Source organism: Lampetra fluviatilis, chromosome 16 (assembly GCF_964198595.1).
Source record: "Lampetra fluviatilis chromosome 16, kcLamFluv1.1, whole genome shotgun sequence".
In the NCBI taxonomy this organism is placed as follows: Eukaryota; Metazoa; Chordata; class Hyperoartia; order Petromyzontiformes; family Petromyzontidae; genus Lampetra; species Lampetra fluviatilis.
Window position 1 is genome coordinate 8,319,145 of NC_136290.1, and position 20,056 is coordinate 8,339,200.

A 20,056-nucleotide genomic window follows, 5' to 3' on the forward strand; every position below is an offset into this window, starting at 1 on the left:
TGATCCCAACCCTAAAGAGACCTGTTGTTGTACATCTGGAGTTCGCGTGTTCCCCGTGGTGGTCGTGTGACATTTTTTTCTGGGTCCTCCTATTTTGTCCTCCACATTTAGAAACATGCATTTTATTTATTTGCTGCTCGTATACATCCCACGTGACGATAGAAGCCACTTCGATGAGTTTTCATGTGTGGCCAGATCACCTCTGAAATATAGCTTGTAACTCAGTGGGCTTTACCTGGTAAATAAAATAAAATAGATTCGTTTAGGAAACATCCTTCAAGTGGCCTTTATAGTTTTTGAACAGTAGGTGTTACATTTTCCCACACCTCTGCTATAAAATTGTTCATCACATGGCAGCCAACTCCATATCTTATGAATTCACAGAACTATAAAATATTGAATTAAGTGCAAAACCAAATAGAATATGTATTCTGATAGATATTTGTACCATCATTGGTAACCAGGCAGATATCATAAACTCGTTATACTTGAAAGCCCAAGTTGAATGATGTTTGGCTGCCCAGATTCGAGCCCAGGATCTCGGCAGCCCATGAGCAAGCAATTGAATGGCTGAACTTTTACCTTACACACGCACATTGGCAATGGGAATATAAACCCCTGTTCTTTGTTTTAACCACACCTCTCGCAAAGCCTGTATAATGTTCTGGACATTTCTCTATATTTATTCATACCCAATCAAACGTTACATGGGAGAGAATTTTGACATCAACCCAAAGAGCCATGTGGCTTATATGAATGACACTCAAAATTAACGCTTGATTCACGCTGCCATCATATACAGAGGTGCTCTCAGTCATGCAGTACCACACTGCTCTCGATGGCAAAACCCCACTATAATGGAGGCTGGGTTTCTTTTGAAGGACACATACCATCTGAGCGGGCATTATAGGGGGGCTGAGAGCCTGAGAACTTGATATTAAACAGATCCTAAGCATATTCCACCATAGGGCGTGGTGGGATGTTAACTTCCTCACCTTGTATGCGGGAGGTCGTGGGTTCGATCCCAACCCTGACGCCTGTATATTTGGAGTTTGCGTGTCTCTCTATTTCTCCATGGTGGCATGGATTTTTCTCCGGGTCCTCCGGTTTTCCCCTCCACATTTATAATCAACATCACGCGTTTGGAGTATAAACTGCGAGAAATGTCCACGTGAATAGCTACTTCGCTGGGCTATCATTTGTGGCCGGGTCTCTTCTGAAAGAGAGCTACGTAGTTCAGTGTACCTGGTAAAGTAAAACAATTGCTATTTGGTTCTTTCAATAAAGTGTTTTATCTTGGTGTGTGTCACGCTCGGTGTGTCTCTGTGTGTGTCTCTCTCTGCATGTGTGTCTGCCTGTGTTGTTTCCGTGTCTGTGTTTTATCATTCATTCTTACATGCTTATGTTGCAACTGAAAAGTCGTATTCTATTATTATTTGATTTTATTTTCCACGTGACTTTACCGAAATAACCAACGAGTAATTCCTGCAGTCACGAAAACTTCGAATCTAGTTTGTAAAACAATTGCTTATATATTTAAGCGAACTCCAACGCCATCTGTGTGGTGAGAGAAAAAAAGTGCATATTGTCTGAACAAACACACGTTTCGTCTGGCTCATTAATTTTGACTGGCAACCCTGAAGGAGATGGGCAAGAGGTGATTGTAGAGGTGACAGCAACGTTGAAATTTGAGTCAAATGTTTTTATGCACTGGACAACAGCCATAGATCAAAGTAGCGTAGGCATCGTGAGCACTCTACACACACGCACCTCTGCAAATCTGCGCACTAATGTAATTCAAACATTGCTTCATGTGTGTACTAACTTCTTATATAGCTATGTTAATCTTGGCTGACGATGATGCTGTATTTTCGATAAACAAGATAAAATATATTACTCCAAAACAAATATTGTTGAGGTTTCGAGTGATGCATCGAATAATTGATTGATATCAATACTTAATCTCACGATACATTCATTTTAAAATATCTTACATGTAATGGATTAATGTCACCCCTGGTGCTACTAGAAATGCCACGATTCGCTATGTCTGAAGAAAAAAATAATCGTCGATTTACGAATGGAATCACTGCCCTGAACCTTGACCAAGCCATGAATTTCCCGCAAAATAATTTCTGAATCGCCGCTAGAATCGGCACGCGACGAGTAACAGGCACTCTGACTCGTAGGAACAGGCACGTGGCGAGTAGCCACAGCCATGGCGATAGGTATACTGGATGTGGTGGACCGGGTGGTCGGAAGAGTTTCTGGTCATCGACCCGACCTGGTTTCAATGAAGCCAAAGATGGCAACACCGCGTTCACGTTGAGTCTCCGTGAGGACTGGCACGCATTTCTGAATATGCCCTCCAACCTCGTACGTTTTCCCGAATTGTGATCGCCAACAGCCACAAGAGTCTCGATGCTTTCCTGGAGACAGGAAGCAGAAGCCACTGCAACTCGTGCGTGCTGTTTCTTTTTTGACAAAAACGTTCCGCCTCGACAAATTGCAAAGGGAACACGAAAAAATGGACACGGTGCGCAAATGCACGCGTGCTGTGTTCTTCTAACTGGCCATGCAAAATAAAAAAATGTAAATGTTGTGGTTTCACGCTTCAATACACCGGTGGGCTAAAGCAGTGAACTATTTGTCTTTTGTCAACGTGACACTTTTTTTGCTGATTGGCCGTGTCGGGTGGTGGAGGGTTACGACACATTTATAAATAACGCGATCTAACCCAAAAACGTTGATTATGAATAATACTGGTCGCGAAAGCCTACATGTTAAACTGGCCATGCAACATTACATGCAATTAGTACCAAATAAAACCCAACCTAATGATTACGTACCAGTGCAGCATGTTAATATGACATTTTTTTTAAAAAGCACTGCAATGGACATTAAGCCACAGGATACTATTAATACATTTTATTTCATGCAATGTGTTTTTTTACGACATTGCCCAGACAGCACTAATTGGCCACACACACAAAAAAACGGCTTTACTCTTAGCCAAATGCACATGCGCTTGATCAAACAGACGGAGGTGGGGAGGTTTCCCCGAAAGTTTTGGTTTTAAGAGCAGGTTCAATTACAACAGGAACGTGGAACTGAAACGCAACCGCTGATTTTTGTTGCGTGTGTTTAATGCCGCAGCAGTTAATGTTAAACAAGGGCTCTCACTGTGGCTGTAACACAAGGGGCTACAGGGGCTTGTCAGAGATTCGTTAGGTGTGTGTGTGGGTTTGGGGGAAAGTTTTACTTTACGAGTGAAATGAAACCATGACCTCGGGCGTTCGGGCAGGGAAGGGGGGAATAAAATAAAAGGCAAAATGTGTGAAAGAGCTGTGGTCTTTCCAGGCGTTTTGACAACTTCAGGATGTGTGCGGTTGATGAAAGAAAAAGTTACACAGAGAGAGCCGACGTCAAGACTTTGGGCATTTTGTTTCAGTGTGTGTGTGTTTGTGTTTCAGTGTGTGTGTGTTTGTGTTTCAGTGTGTGTGTGTGTGTTGTGTTTTAGTGGGTGTGTGTTGGTTATTCAGTGTGTGTGTGTTTGTGTTTCAGTGTGTGTGTGTTTGTGTTTCAGTGTGTGTGTGTGTTTGTGCTTTAGTGTGTGTGTGTTTGTTATTCAGTGTGTGTGTGTGTTTGTGTTTTAGTGTGTCTGTTTGTTATTCAGTGTGTGTGTGTGTGTGTTTCAGTGTGTGTGTGTGTGTTTGTGTTTCAGTGTGTGTGTGTTTGTGTTTCAGTGTGTGTGTGTGTTTGTGTTTCAGTGTGTGTGTGTTTGTATTTCAGTGTGTGTGTTTGTGTTTCAGTGTGTGTGTGTTTGTGTTTTAGTGTGTGTGTGTTTGTGTTTCAGTGTGTGTGTGTTTGTGTTTCAGTGTGTGTGTGTGTTTGTGTTTCAGTGTGTGTGTGTGTTTGAGTTTCAGTGTGTGTGTGTGTTTGTGTGTGTTTCAGTGTGTGTGTTTGTGTTTTAGTGTGTGTGTTTGTTATTCAGTGTGTGTGTGTGTTTCAGTGTGTGTGTTTCAGTGTGTGTGTTTGAGTGTGTGTGTTTCGGTGTGTGTGTGTTTGTGTTTCAGTTTGTGTTTGTGTTTCAGTGTGTGTGTGTTTTGTGTTTCAGTGTGCGTGTGTTTGTGTGCGTGCAATTATTAACCTGGTGTGTTCAGCTATGCTGAAGTGTACGACAGAAACACGTGTTCATGGTTTAGTGTGCACTCATAATACAATTGGGGCTCGTGAGTCAGTTCGCATAATCATTTTAGTTTCGTACCCGACGTAGAGACTCGTTTATTTTATAGCTGCAAGCTAAGGGACGCAACAACTTTACGGATGCACTTTTAATCGCTAACACCGCCACCGTTTAATGTTGTCTTCAGTACAGAGCGTTCTGTTCTGGCCCTATTACCCACAATGGGCTGATCATATAATCTGGGTGAACGCAGTGTTTCTGAGCAACCTATAAACGGCGAGTATGACAGGTATGGGTGTTGAGTTCATTTGTTAAGCGTGTTATTTTATTATTTCCCTTCTACGTGACTTTACCGAAAGAACCAATAATATGAATTGGATCAATCTCGTTGAACACCTCGCAAAATGGGAGGCGCTCACCAGTTGCGCCTTGTTAAACTCGCAATCCTTGTGAATAATACGAAGCAAAGGTGCAGCTCAAGAGCCGAATGGCTCACAGGGCTATACCTAATAAATGAAACTGAAAACTGAGCTCTGAAGCGTCTTTCTCATGCCACTGCTGGCCAAAGGGCATCTACTGCGGTGCGGGCGGTGGGGGAGGGGGGGTACCAGCGGGTCCGTTCTCCGGGGCATGTTGGCCTACTCTTCCATTCTGGCCAGATGTCTTGGCCAGTGGTCAGAGTGCCCGCTATATACACCCCACCACACGTGAGATGACCACTATACACCCCACCACACGCGAGATGACCACTATACACCCCAGCACACGTGACCTACCGATTGACGAACAGTGGCGTGCCGGTGTTTGCTGCTGGGTGGATATAGGCGGGGAGATTGAGGGACATTGCCCATTGGTTCAACTGCCATGCCGGTCAGAATGTCGGAGCAGAACGTCAGATTAGATTCGAATGCTCGCCCACTCGTCATTTAGATACCTAAACTAGCTGCGCGTGCCTGGCAACCTACTATTGTCAGACCATTGCTCAAATCTTACCAATTGATCGATGTGTTCTTTTTTATCTCATGAAGTATACCTGATTTGCTGTTGTTGTTGTTGCTGCCTTGCCCAAGCTTGATAAATAAGACGGATATACTTAATGTGTTATTAATTTACTTACGTTTTAGTGACTTGCTTACCATTCTCTCTATTTTGCGCTCCTATCGTTGTTTTTGTCCTGTTTGCTGTTCTAACTTGCTGGCCTGACAACATTGGACATCTGTAAAAAAGAAGAGCTTCATAGCTCATCGGATTCCTCCAGTGTCAATAAATATTCCGATTTTGAACTGCGATGCTAACTGCAGGGATTTCACGAAAATGACAGTAACCGCAAATTGACTTCGTAATAAAGTTGGGGCTTATGATTCAGTCGTTCGCATTATTACATCCAGCTCCTACACGCGTCTGATGCGAACTGCAGCGGAGTAATTCACACGCACGTATGTACAGTTCATTGAACTTCTTTCACACCGTACGTAGAAAACCGTGGTAATTGGAGGTGCGGCGGGGGGGGAGACAACAGACGTAGACACAAAAATCAGTGACAGAATGAAAGCCCCTGTTTTTTTCAGGTATTGTGAGATCGTCACCTTCCCATGGGATGCCCTTGTTTTTTGAGCTGGCAACCCTAATTGAGACAAGGAGTCTTGTATTTGGAAAGATAACAATGTCCTTAATCTATCCAAGAAGGCGTCACCGAGTCACTGATTCTTTGCCTTCATCAGGAATAGCCTTTAAAATGCAAGTAGCCGATCAACTAGTGACCAAATGAAATTAACGAGTGTTTTTTTTTTGGGGGGGGGGGGGGGGACAGCAAAAGTAACCCTGGAGAAAGAAAAAAAAACCGTGGCACGTACGAGCGAGAATAACGCTCGAAGCTCCGCACGGAGAGATTCACTCCACTGCTGTGAATGTCCATGTCCTGGCCACCTCAGGCAGGCGGAGTCCCACAGCCGCACGGCAACGTGGTGCGTTCTCGTGGCGGTCTCGCATCCAAGCCCAGGACCACGTGGCGATATCCGACCTGCTGGTGACTGTGAACTTACAGGTGGATATGGGAAAATCTCCAGATACGTGATCCTCAGTCAATCACGACAGTTATACCGTGCACAAATATGTCACTGAACACAACGAATGCGCACCACACCGCTTTACACGTAGTAGTAGTATTAATAATAATAGCAAAAAAGAACAAAAAACACGCGGGATAGTGCTTCACTGCGCTTTAGAAGCAAGCAAATGCCACGCAAGATTAAGAATGCACGACCGCGTGTGAAACGGCGGTGGACGTGTTTTAAACATCCCGTAGGCAGCGACGTCGCGCACAAACACCGCGCTGGGTGAGGGCGGCTAATTATTCGTTCAGGGGCGAGATATGTGACGACGGTCGGACGTGCGATGTTGTACTGCACCGCAACAACAACAAAAAACCGACCCAACACGAACCGGGCTCCAAGCACCTGCTTGGCTTGACAAGAGCTCGGTGGATCGGGGGGGGGGCAATCCAGGGGAGATTTGATCGCGAGCAAGTGACGCGCGCAAAGTGTTCATCACCACCGCTTGGCCGTGCCAGTCCCAAAACCCGGCCGACGTGACGCTCGCCAAGCCAAGGGGGGCGCTAACTCGAACCAGATGGCGTCCAGGCTTAACTGCTCTTCCCCCCCCACACCACCCATCCATCCTCCATCCACGTCTCCCTCCCATCGCTCTCCCCCCACTGTGTGTCGTGTCGTGTCTCTCCACCCCACACCCCCCTCCACCACTTTTAATCTGCAGAATTACACGGGTGGACCACATGGAGCCCGCACCTCCGCTGGGGCGCGCGCATTCTTGCACGGTAACGCAACACCGGCAAATGCGACCTCCCTCCCCTCCCCCCTCCCCCAGCACTCACATGGTGGTGGTGGTGAGGCGGGTGGGGGGAGGCATGGAAAACAAGGTAGCCCCTATTCATTTGCTCTCCCCTTACTCATCATCTGCCAGTAACCAGCATAGTCGCAGTATTTTTTTGTTCACTTGCCAATGACTTTCTCTCCTCCGGCAAGCCTCACGCCCCCAGCCCCCCCCCCGCCCCCGACTTATGGATGTGACAACTTAATAAATCGTCGCCGCTGCGTCGAGGTTATTCGCGGTTGAGTTTGCTGTACGGTAGGTAGTGTAGCAGGTAGCGCGCTGCGCTAGGAACCCCGGCGATCCCAGTTCCATTCTCGCTCACGTACCAACACCGGTGACGATTATCTGAAACGGCCACGGGCCATCCCCTGGTTCGACTCGGCCTCAAATGAGTACCTGGCGCGGTGTGTAAGCATCACCACTGGGGAGACAAAGGCGGCCGGGCGTGGTGTTGGCCACCCTCGTGTGCTGTGCCGACCTTCATATGTGCTACTTTCTCACAGCACTTGCCCCAAACAGTCTGTTCAGGCTGTACGGGTGATCTTTGTCTTTGTTGCTGGATGGCTCTGCCCTCTGATATGTTTTCGGATTGTGCCGGGTGTTGTTTGACGTGGTGTTCCGGCGTGTTCCGTTTCACTGTTTTCAGTTCCAGGAGAAGCACGTGGGCCGGAACGTTGGACATCATGCCAAACAACGTCATGGTCACAACCGGAAAATACACCGAAGAGCTAAACTTAAATATTTTTTACAATTACGGACCGGAAACAGCCACTTGCACTGCGTTTGCATCACACACAGTAAGTTAATTTTTCTGAAATATTTCGAGGATAGAAGCGAGTGTATATACTTTTTTCTCACTATAGGGGAGAGGTATAGTCAGTCAGTGTTTGTACACCGCTACAACTGCGGGCCTAAGGCTACGATATTTTTCGTCGCATTTCAAAACAATTCCTTTAAATCGTCGCGCTCACGTCTGAACCAGAGCCAGAGTCAGAGGACGTCTGGTGGAAAAAAAACAAACAAAGAAAATAAAATTCCCACAACTATTTTTGTAAATATTACGCGACGTCTAGAGAATGTTTATTGAGCGAAAGAGTTGTTATGCTCTCCCAGTATATATTTTTTCAAAAAAGGGGAAAAAGTTGTTGGCCGTGTTCATGCCAGATCTGATAGAAGAGGCATTTACCGCGATCCGAGCCCTGTTCTGGAGGAGGGCTGCACATGTATGGGGCGGGTCACGAGCGTGTTATACTTGCTGCTAATCAGTTATCACTTCATCCATCACGGAGGTTCATGGCTGGGCAGGGACTCCACTCATTACAGCTTACAGCTAACAATATCCGTCCGATGTAAATCAACCCAACATGAACACAGCCCTCGCCAATGTGCGTTTGCTTATTTTCCAGCTACAACGCGCGCTACGCGGTCGCCACGTTCCACGTCAAACTGCTCTGTTGGACCAGGGCATGCTATAGGGGCCATCCATTTAGTAGGTACGCAAAAATCTGTCAAAACTTGACCCCTCCCTCCTCTCTGTAGGCACGCGTACTTTTTACACCCCCCCCCCCCCGAATCCTATAGAACGGCCGATATTTAATCGACGCAGAAACGATCAAGGATTAATAATATTAACGTGTTTAAGCAAACAGATAGTCCACCGCCGGCTGCATTAAAGAATAAAGTCGCGTACCTTGGCCACTTATTTTGCTGAGCTGCGTGATAGCTGCAGTCAGGGGGGCATACAAGTGACACCTCTCCCACAGTCCCACTTCGCCCGGCAGGACTTGTTGTCTGACAGCTGAAGACACTGAACTGTGGCTCATTTGAAGGCCAATGTAGACAAATTATTATCGAGGCTTCACCCCCCCCCCCCGTTTCCTATGCTTACGTACATTGTCAGTACGACCCCCCATACGCAAGCGTACGCATTTGGGTTAACCCCATCCCCTCCCCCCTCCATGCTTACGTACTAAATGGATGGCCCCATGCGTTGTGCACTGCATGTACGTATGTCAGCACACTTTTAGTACAACAATAATACTCAATTCTTATTTACCCAGGAAAGCCACACTGAGTCTCATTACTTTTCCAGAAGAGTCCTGAATTGCGATTATTTGGCCAACACCGGCGAAAATGTACGTGTTTAGCTTTGGGGAGAAAACCAGAGAAACCAGAGACAACATATGTGTAAGAGGAGGAGAACATACAAACTCCACACGGGAAGGTGCCAGAGTCAGGAATTGAACCCAGGTGCTTCTTGCTGTATTCATTATTTCGATTTAAAGCTTTCGTGACTGCAGGGATTCATCTTCTTGGTTCTTTCGGAAAGAACCAAGAAGCGGTATTCACTATTGTTACCACTTGCACTACTCAATGCGAGAGGGTGTCTTAATAATGCACGACGCCATTAAATATGAGTCCAAGTACATTACATAAAGTTGAACAAAAAGTGGAATACTGCTCAACGGGCCGAGTGATTGATTTCCCTGTGACATGAAATAACAGTGCTCGTGAATATGTTCACAAAACTCTTACGGCAAAAAGCAAGGGGACATTTTGTTTGAACATTTCATATGAATGATGGCAAACGCTTGACAGAGGTTAGGATAGAATTTCAAACAGTGGCCTTGAAAGTAAGCAAAGCTGCCTATGAGTATTTTCTGCCACCTCTAATCGGCCTGGGTTATAAACAATTTTACTCAAGTGGCAAAGGGTCGCCCCTCTTCTGAAAGTCTTTTGTGGCCAATGAATTTCCCAAAGAATGCACTCCCACCTTCAGGAATGGCAAGAAGACCGATTGCATTGTGGCTGAAGTGAAGAGATCCCACGAAAAGTGTATCCTGTCGAGGTAGCCCACTCGTGTCTCTCCCTAAGCCAAATCAACTTCATTTCTGGGCCCGATTATAAATTTACTTACTATTCTTCAAATAAACAAACATATTTCTGCATAAAATAAATTGAGTAAATATGTATTGCTTCCAGTGATAATTCATTTGTTTTAATGAAATGCACACATCAATGAGTGATTTAACAAATATAATTAATTTACATAAGTGTGTCCATCTACTCCTGCATAAAGGCACAAATGGGCTGGTCATGGAAGTTTTGTCATCACACTTCACTTACCCACCGATGTTTACCATGGCCAGAAAACAAACTCAGGTCACCAAATTCAAAGTACAGTCAAGAAAACAATGCTTTCTCACCCCACCCAAAAATGTATAGTAATACATTCAACATTATTAATAGCATCTTAATGATACATTGCTCATAAGAGATGACGTGAAACTTGAAATGAATGTGATATGAAGTGTTAAATATACTTTATTCGTGTTATTATACAATGGGTGGCCAAAACACTTTGGGAAACGTCGTGAGAACGTCGTGAGAATTTTTATTATGTTTTATTTTTATTATTATTTTATTTCCCTTCTACGTGACTTTACCGAAAGAACCAAGAATATGAATCCCTGCAGTCACAAAAGCTTTAAATCGAAACTTTGAGAAAGCTTTGTAAACTTACGTTAAACTTTTTCACCATCGTCGTTAAAACCATTAATGCACCGCATAACGAAGGATGGTTATAACCTGGCACCTGCAACTTTTGTGGACACGTTTTGTTTCATTGCAAAATCTTCCGCTGTAAAAAATAACACTGGAAAATAAAAATACATGGCCCGTGAATAGTTACGTACGAATAACATTGGCTCACTCGTTGCAGATTATAGAGTCACGGTGATTTAGACAGGCACTTAAATAATGTAACGTCCCACAAAACACCACCAGCAGTATATCATCCTCTCACCTTGTGTAGATAAAACATTATATTCTTAATATTGCATTGGCAGCGGTGCAAAAGCACAAATGGCAAAAACTCAACACATTCGTTAATAACCACTGCCTTAAAAGGAAACAAATAACTAATAGGTTACATTTCAGAAAATTCCCCTTCTTTAAATAAGATGCCAATTGCCCCAAACGCCACCTACGATATATACAGTATATCGTAGGTGAAACCATGGTGGCGAGATGTTAACCACCTCGCCTGGTTAACATTAGGTCGTCGGTTCGATCCCGACCTGTGTATTTGGGGTTTTAATGTTCTCTCTCCCCGTGGTCGCGTGGAATTTGCTCCAGGCCCTCTGGGTTTTCTCTCCACATTTTAAAAACGTGCGTTTAGAGTTTTTGGCTGATATAATTTTCCACGTAAGCCACTTAATTGGGCTAACATTTGTGGCCAGGTCGCTCAGTTGGCCTTAGCTGGTAAAAATACAAAAACATCGTTCAGTTTATATAAATATATTTTTCCTTTTAGGGCAGTGTTATTGACGAATGTGTTGCATTTCTGTCTGGATAAGTCATTTTGTCGAAACTAAACTTTTTATTTCACCAGGCAAGGCCACTGAGCTATATAGCTCTTTTTCAGAAGCAGTCTGGTGATCACAAATCATTTCTCAACGAAGTGGCTTATCACGTGGAAATGTATAGCAACCAAATACTCTAACAAAAGTTTGTCGATTATAAATGTGGAGGGAAAGACCGGAGGAGCCGGATAACAATCCACGCAACCACGCGGAGAGAGAGAGAAACATGCAAACTCCAAATATACAGCAGCAGGCGTCAAGGGGTCAGGATCGAACCCACGACCTCCCGCAAACCAGGCGAGGCAGTTGACGTCCCTGCAAGAACTTGACACGCTGACAAATCGCCAATGCACAGCTACAACAACGAACGAACAAGCGAGCGAGCGAGCGAGCAAGTTAGTGGTGGTTAGTAAAGCTGTAACTCACCGTGGCGAGGTGGGAGGGGGAAGAATTCAGTGCTCGAGGATGGAACCTTGCCGGGTGATTGCCTTGTGCATTGAGCAGCAGCAGCAGCAGCCCGAGTGGTGTTAGCAGCGAGAGTGGCTCCAAACGGGAAGCACGTGTCGATGCCTCTCCCTGTGTTCTTTGGCAGCGAGTGGCGGTGCAGAGAAAGCTCTGAAGGAGGCGGGGGTCCAGGCGATGGGGGGGGGCAAGAGGCGGTTTCACATCGCAGGGAAAGGCAGGCGCAGTGCCCGTTACTGCTGTTGCTGTTACAGTAGCGAGCGGTGGGAGGGCACTCAAGATAATTTGCGATCATCAATAATCCGGCTTGTCTCATGCCTCGTCTGTTGTCCCTTCTGTCGTTCGTGAAGGAAATTATCAATCACCGTCTTCCTCTGTAACCAGGTTTAAGTGCTACCCCTTCTGCAATGCTGCCGGGCGTAGTGGTTATCGCACACTCAACTGGACTTGCAGCAATTACGATGTTTTGTACCGTGGTAAAACATTTATTTATCTCTTCCAATGTTATGAATGACTTGGATAACATTGTACCGGTAGCTGGCCGGATAGGATGAAGAGAAACCAGACGTCACCGGTTTGGTTCGATCTTCAGGCACAGCAGTTGAAATAATGCGGCAAGTTTATTTAAACTACCTCGCCTGGTATGTAGGAGGACATGGGTTCGATCCCGACCCTGACGCCCGCTGTATATTTAGAGTGTTCATGTTCTCCCCGTGATCGCGTGGATTTTTCTCTGGGTCCTCCGGGATTTCTCTCCCCAGTTAGAGTCAACGTGCGTTTAGAGTATTTGGCTGCTATAAATATCCACACGATGAGCCACTTCGTTGAGCTATCATTTGTGATAGCCAGGTCACTTCTGAAATAAAAGAGCTATATATATAAGCTCCGTGGGTCTTACCTTGCAAAATAAAACATAGTTTAGTTTTGAGTTTAAATTCCCACTGCCTCTGTTCCGTCCGCGGTGTAAATGGGTGCAACCACACAGTGAGTCGACCGGCAGTTCAACAGCAGTTTACTCCAATCTCTCTCACACCTCCGATACGTGTCAAGGTTGGTTACTTTACAGCGTGAAAGAAGTTCAACGTGCAGATGTACACTCCCAGATTCCTAGCCAGTGTGGAAGAGTAGGCCAAACGCCCTCCGGAGGGGCTCGCTGGAGCGCTCTTTCTCGTGGAGGCCTTTCCGCCAGCAATAGCACGGCCAAGCAACGTTTAAGGCCGTACCCTAGCTCCTGTATTTATACTTTGTCTAATGTCTACTCTTATGTTCTAATTGTGCAGGAAATATTAACCCCCCCCACACACTTTATCTATAACCGGGGTTAAAGACTAGCACAGGCGGATCGGTGTTGAAAACAGGAATGAGCATAATCGACGACGAACTTTACAATGTTGATAAATGTGTCTGCCACTTGCCATTATCTCCGCGGGCAATCTACGTGCACCGTATGATTATTATGGGACCTTTTCAGTGTGATGCATCTGTCTGCCATTAATTACGCCCTTGGCCTATCTCATGGTCCATCTGTTCATCCGCTCGCTAACCTATAAACACAGGTCCCCCCCTTCGCTTGTCGGCTTATTTACCGCGACGGTAGCTATTACACGCACGGCATCTGCGTGCCCGTGACAAAGCAGACAGAGAGCACGCCTCGCATACAGAATACTCGAGGACTTCGATGGCGTTCAGCGAAAATTAAATATAAAGCGGCACGGAATTTAATGCAGTCGTTACTCGCGCTAACATTAGCCCTTTCACTCAATTACTGGGACAACGCAATTTCATTATCTTCGAGCGTCTTCGGAAGCCCGCTTGCGTTTGTTGTCAATTCCAGTGAGGCTTAACGAAGTTGACGGGTCCCGTTTCTCAAGGGGACGGTCAAATCTGCAGGGCATCCAGGGCCTATTCAGTGGGGATGCGACGAATTCAGCCACTTGAGCTCGCACGCAGCGAGTGACATGTGTTGTGTGTGTGTGCCGAGGAGCCTTTACTGCAGTTCGCTTCAAGCGAGACCCACTTTGATGGCACCAATATTTGTGGCGTTTTGAATGAAGGTGTACAGTTGTAGCGGGAGGCGTGTGATTAGCACGGTGCTGAAATGGCAGGTTAATTTTAAGAGCAATTTCCACGATGTAAAACACATTCCCTCCATCCATTTGAAAGCTCGTTTCTTTAGAAGCGATTTTTTTATGTTTAGTTTGTTGTCCTTCCCTCGCACATCCCATTTGCACGGTTGGCTATATATGGTGCGAAATAAGTTCAACGTACATTCACGCAATTTAACTGCTTTGGAAGCGGTGGCAGGCAGAAAGACTTACGTGGAGTGATCGTGGTGAGGTATTTTAAGCGAGGAATGTCGACTCAAAATGTGCAGAACACAAACTTCTCGAATTGTGCAACTTTAATGAACAGCGGTAAATGACTATTTCATAATGCATGCTGCTGCCATTTGTACTTGTGCATTTTCAAACTTAATAATGAAAATGTATAAAGCGCCCTCAAACAATCATCTTACCATTATTTATACCCAGGTGAGAGTGTATTTTAAGGGAGACATATTTTTGTCATGCAAATTAAATTTTATCACAAATGTGTGCACCATTTTTGAAAGAAGAAATCTAATTACATAGCTTGTTTACCGACATCTGTTACGATAGATTTCAAAACATGATACAAAAATTACCCTCATCATGTTACGTGTCCGAGTTTTACAATGGGTAGAGTGCTTGACTCACAATAGCGAGGTTACAAGATCACATCCTGGGTGGGGCGGGTCAAATCAGCTCATTATCCCTCCACAGTGAGTGATACGAGTACCACCTTGTTAGAAGTCAACAGTGATTTTTCCTTTTGGAAAGACTTGTCTCTGCCATGTGAATGTGGAATTTCAACCACTCTATCCAGGGCAGCCGATGAAAATGAGCATCACCCCCTTGTTTGAGCACAGATACAATTTGCATGACAACACTACGAAAAAAACCAACCCTCATCTGCGTGACATATTTTCTAAAAAATGAAAAATGAGTGATTTCCCCCCCAGATTTATCCCGATAGTGCTCTCCGTGTCACGCCGCAAGACGGAGTGTCAATGCGGATCTCTCGCGGAGCAGTGCAACTCCTCGGCTTAGAGAAACGCCCGAGGAAGTGGACATCACAGCGCTACTTCTGAGACCCGTTCAAATGATCTCTAAGTCTACGCTGTAGAGAGCAGCACTTTCACACCCACTCTGCACAAGAGAGTAATGTTAGCATAGAGGTCAAACTCATATTTTATTCTCAGGGCTGGAATTTAGACGGATGCAGTGCAAGAACCAAAATTGAACGAGATGGGTTGACTGTACCATCATTGGGGTGACCGGGCTGAGACCATCAACCCACCGACACTTGAGAACCCAGATTAAATCACAGACGACTGTCTCGATTCAAACCCAGGATATCAGTGGAACCAGCCCATCACTCTGACCTCTGAGCCATTTAGCCACCTCCGAAATAAACACGACTTTTATGAAAGTTTGACCTTTTTTAAAAAGAGGCTGCCGTGCGTATTGGTGTGGAACGCTGAGTCTCAGCGGTGATGTTTTTAAAGCAACTTAATGAATCGATGGTCTCACCGTGGACTGTGGCCAATTGGCGGTGGCCAGCAGCAGTCACGTCTTGATTAAAAGGCTCCGAGCCCCGCAGGCTTCAGGGCAGCGTTAATTAAGGGAAGTGTGGGGGCTGTCAGGGGCCACAGCAGGTGGTCAGGCGCTACAGATGCGGAGTCAAAAGGTCAGCGGCCTGCGGGGAGCCCCACGTGACCAATGCGCAGCTCAAGGGCATCCTGAGCCAACACGCGCACACACAAAAAAGAGCAATAAAACGTCTTGGAGAGAAGAAACAAAAACCCCACCAGAAGGGTCATTTTGATTTACCTTTGTTAACAGCTGTAACACTCAAGCCGTCGCTGTGCGGCACAGTTTTCCCCGCGATGAATGGATAGGTGGCGTGGAGCGAGACCGTAAAGGACAATTGGTATTCGATGAATAAAAATTACATTTGTAACGTTTTACCAATCCACGGCTGGATAAAGCCCCCCCCCCCTGCCGCCTCCCCCTCCTCCCCATGCTGTGTCGGTCATGGGGAACGTTTTAATATTTGACCATACTTCACCATGATGGTTGATGTGGGATGATAGATGGGGGGGTGGGGGTGGGTGGGCTGACAAGTTGAAATATGACTCGCCACTGATGTCACCCTTGGCCGGATTTCATTCTCAGGTCTGATTTGCGCTAACCACTGTGCCACCACTCCACCGCATGTGTACTGGACAGTGTTGTTCTCCTGTGACGCGTGTTGTTTTCATCACGCGAATTGTATAGAACGCGATTGAGCGAACGGAACTACGTCGCGCGAGTAGGAACAAGGCGTTCGTGCGGCTGCCTCGGCGCAGCGTCACGCGAGTCGGGATGCTGCTGGATGCTTCTAGACGCTACCCACGCGCCTCGGTCTTTGTTCAGCCTGCGTACGCGTGTCACGCGCTATCGCGGACTGTGCTTTACCCGATGTTATGGATTTGTTGTTGTAACGAGGTTTTTCCATAACGTGGTTTTCCTCGGGAACGCAACGACCGCGTTATCAGTCTGGATATGTTCATTGAAAGCCTAATCTTAAATCGCGAAATTAGACTGTATATGTTCATTGAAAACCTAATCTTAAATCGTAAAATTAAACGTGTTCTCGCCATGAAAGGTGCACTTTTCAACAGACTGTGGTCACAAATGAAATTTTTTACGTCAACGTAACTTCGTGGAATTATGTTCATGCCCGTCGTATGCTACACGCATGTGTGTACAATACCGCGAGTTGGACTTATTTATATATTTATATTTTACAAACGATCTTTCGACACGAGCTAAAAAGAGTGCAGTGGTGATGAGCAGGAGTGCTTTTTTAAGGACCGCCACTGTCATCACTTGCAACAAGCCTTGTATATTTATAAATCATCCATCACAAAATTTGGGTGGTCACTTTTTTAGCCTTTGCAAACCGGAGCATATTCTTCGTGTGTGACCTCATTAACTTTAACGATTCGGGGGGTCACAATTTTTTTTTTCGTGAATTGATTCTTATTCTCGGCCATTGTTGATCATTTAAGTGCCTCAGGTGGATACAGAGGTCACGTTAATCGATTACCATCCATAGAACAGAAATGACTCTCAAATGATCGGTTCTCACAAGCACAATTTTACACGTTGTATTGTGAGCGCAAGGCTCAATAATAATCAACGAATCGATACTTCACTATATCCCTGATATATATATGATGAAAATGGAATGCCTGCAGTTTATTAAAAGTGTGCCTAAACTCACACACCGTTTTAATATTTGACGTGATGTTTGATTTTTGTGGGCAGAATGAGGTCACATTTATTTCATTCATTACCCATAACCCACGGCGGGGGGGGGGGAGCGGTGGTTCAGTGGTTAGCACACTGCGCTATTATGAACTCAGCAGTGGATTGACCATGGCTGATTGATGTTAATGACGATGTCTGTAAGAGGGGGGGGGGGGGGTGCAGTGGTGAGGGCACTGCACTATGAATCCGGGAACATAAGTTAAATTCCTGACCAAGGCTCGCATCAGTGATGAACTGGCCCTGGATACCCCTCCTCCACCAAGCCACGTTGACCAGCATGGTGAAGTATGGTTGACTGGCATGGCTCTGGTAGGCCTTCATCCAAGTGGCGGTTTGATAAAGGTCTGTACATATTTTATTGTATTTTTAAGGCAGTATTCTATGGCGTGTGGCAATGTGTTCAGGAGCTACATGCCAATGTCGAGGTCTGCAAGCTACGAGAAGGCTTCAGGAGAGAGTCCGTGTCGTTTTATTATTCCTGTTGAAGGAACGCAGCCTACAGCGTGGTCCACATGTCTTGTGCCCCCACCCCGTGCCCCCCCTGCCCTCTCCCCCAATTAATTGACCACTAATACAGTCTTCTTGGTTCTTTCGGTAAAGTCACGTAGAAGGGAAGTAATAAAATAATAGCCGGCTACTTGCGTTGTGGCCGAAACGTCGTGAGAATAATTTTATTATGGTTTATTTTTATTATTTTATTACTTCCCTTCTACGTGACTTTACCGAAAGAACCAAGAAGATGAATCCCTGCAGTCACGAAAGCTGTAAATCACTAATACAGTATTAGTTTTTCCCTTTGCATATTCATTTCTGTTTCAAATACACCTTACTTTAGACACAAGACATCTGGACCAACCTATACAGTGGTTTACTGTACGGTCGAAAGTGTGGACTACGAGTTCCATGTGAATCACTGATGCGACGGTACAACTGGACTCAATAACAAGTATAACCCGTAAAAACAAAGTTTTTCACTATAAATCCTTTGTATGCGTGGCATCGGGGCGGCTAGAGTCCTCTCGTCCTCTGGCTTGAGATGGCTGCCACCTATGGGTCAGATGGTTGTCTGGCAGCATTAAATAATTGGTAATTAAATATTTTAAAAAAATTCCCTAAACAGTGTAAAATTTTGGAAATTTTTTTTCACGAAAATGCATTGTCACGCACAACGAGTCTGTGTGCAAAATGTCAGCTCGATTGGATCACTGGAAGTGGGTTAAAAACTACCGAAATATTTGCACGGTCCTAAGCAAGCAAGCGAACTTAATATAAAGGATTAAAAAAAAAGAAAGCTTCGTCGTGTTTTAATTTGACTCCTTTTCTGAATGTTGTGCTAAAAACGTTGGCACTGTCCCATACCTCTGCGCACATCCGCATGTGCATTGCACACATGCGGAGGGGAAAGGAAAGGTGGAATATTGGCGAGAGTGCGATTAAAATAACTCACACACACACTAACTCAGCTCTGACCCGCATCCCGTAATGTGCGGTGCACATTTTAGAAGGGAGAGTGTAATTCCAACGCACGTGACACCACCGCATGTTTTGATCATCTCCGCGCGTGGGGGCGAGTGATAGTAGAACACCAGTTAACATAAGAAAACACAGATGTGCAGGCAGAGAGCCAACATTCCTAACCCTAGCCTGTCCATCACATTGACTTCCCAGAGTATATTTTCACAGCAGAAGCATAATAGTGGCATTTAAGTATGGCATTAACATTCCACCAACGGCAGAAGGGATGATTGAGGGTGAATAGCGTGGACTCTTGCTTAGCCTTGGGTTTGTTAAGCCATTCGCAAGCACGTAATACGTTTTATGGTCCATCATTTCAGTATATCTGTGCACATTGCTTTCAGTTCACTTTCGCACTGCCTCATTTGCGCTTGTAAATGCAGTACGGGCTGCAGGAGGTCCACTGCGATTCCCCTTTCATAAATTACTTGCAGAGATTTCACCGAAGCCGTGTGTGTTCAAATGTGATGTCTCATTACTAAACGAAAACTATTTGAAACCAAACGTTTTTCTTTCTTCTACCAGGTAAGGCCCACTGAGCTGTACAGCTCTATTCCAGAAGCGGCCTGGTCACAAAGCACAGCGCAAAGAAGTGGCTTATCACGTGGGCATTTATATAGCAGCCAAATACTCTAAGCGCACGTTTGTAAATGTGGAGGGAAAAACCCAGAGGACCCAGAGAAAGATCCACGTGACCACGGAGAGAGAGAGAGACACGTAAACTCCAAATATACAACAGCAGGCGTTAGGGTCGGGATCGAACCCATGGCCCCCTCCTAATCAGGGGAGGTAGTTAACATCTCGCCAACTTTTTTTTTTACATAATCAACGTTTTTGGGTTAGATCGCGTTATTTATAAATGTGTCGTAACCATCCACCACCCGACACTGCTAATCAGCAAAAAAGTGTCACGTTGACAAAAGACAAATAGTTCACTACTTTAGCCCACCGGTGTGTTGAAGCGTGAAACCACAACATTTACAACCCACAGCAACAACAACAACAGGAAAGAGTGCCATGGGTAGGGAACACTTGTGTGTGTGTGTTAGTTCTGCAGTAGCGGTTAAATATCACGTGCAAATATCCGGCTTAATACAACAAAACAAAAAAACCAGCATGTGCTTATTCGTTGTAGGATTTTGAAACGTGGCTCTTATCACATCCCAGGCTGATGTAAATGGTAGAGCAGATTAGATAAGCTGACTTAGCAGAATTATGAGGTCGTCTTAATAATTTCCACCTCG

The 20,056-nt window shown here is 45.4% G+C and overlaps 1 protein-coding gene across 2 annotated transcripts in view; it reads right to left on the reverse strand.

The window, feature by feature from the left end:
* Positions 1–12,014, reverse strand: part of LOC144936497 (tetraspanin-18-like) — a 46,672-nt gene extending 34,658 nt beyond the window's left edge. For both annotated transcript variants that reach the window (XM_078863608.1, XM_078863609.1), the window contains exon 1: positions 11,866–12,014. The gene's annotated coding sequence lies outside the window, so the exon portion shown is untranslated. The remainder of the gene's footprint in view (positions 1–11,865) is intronic.
* Between the last annotated feature and the right edge of the window lie 8,042 nt (positions 12,015–20,056).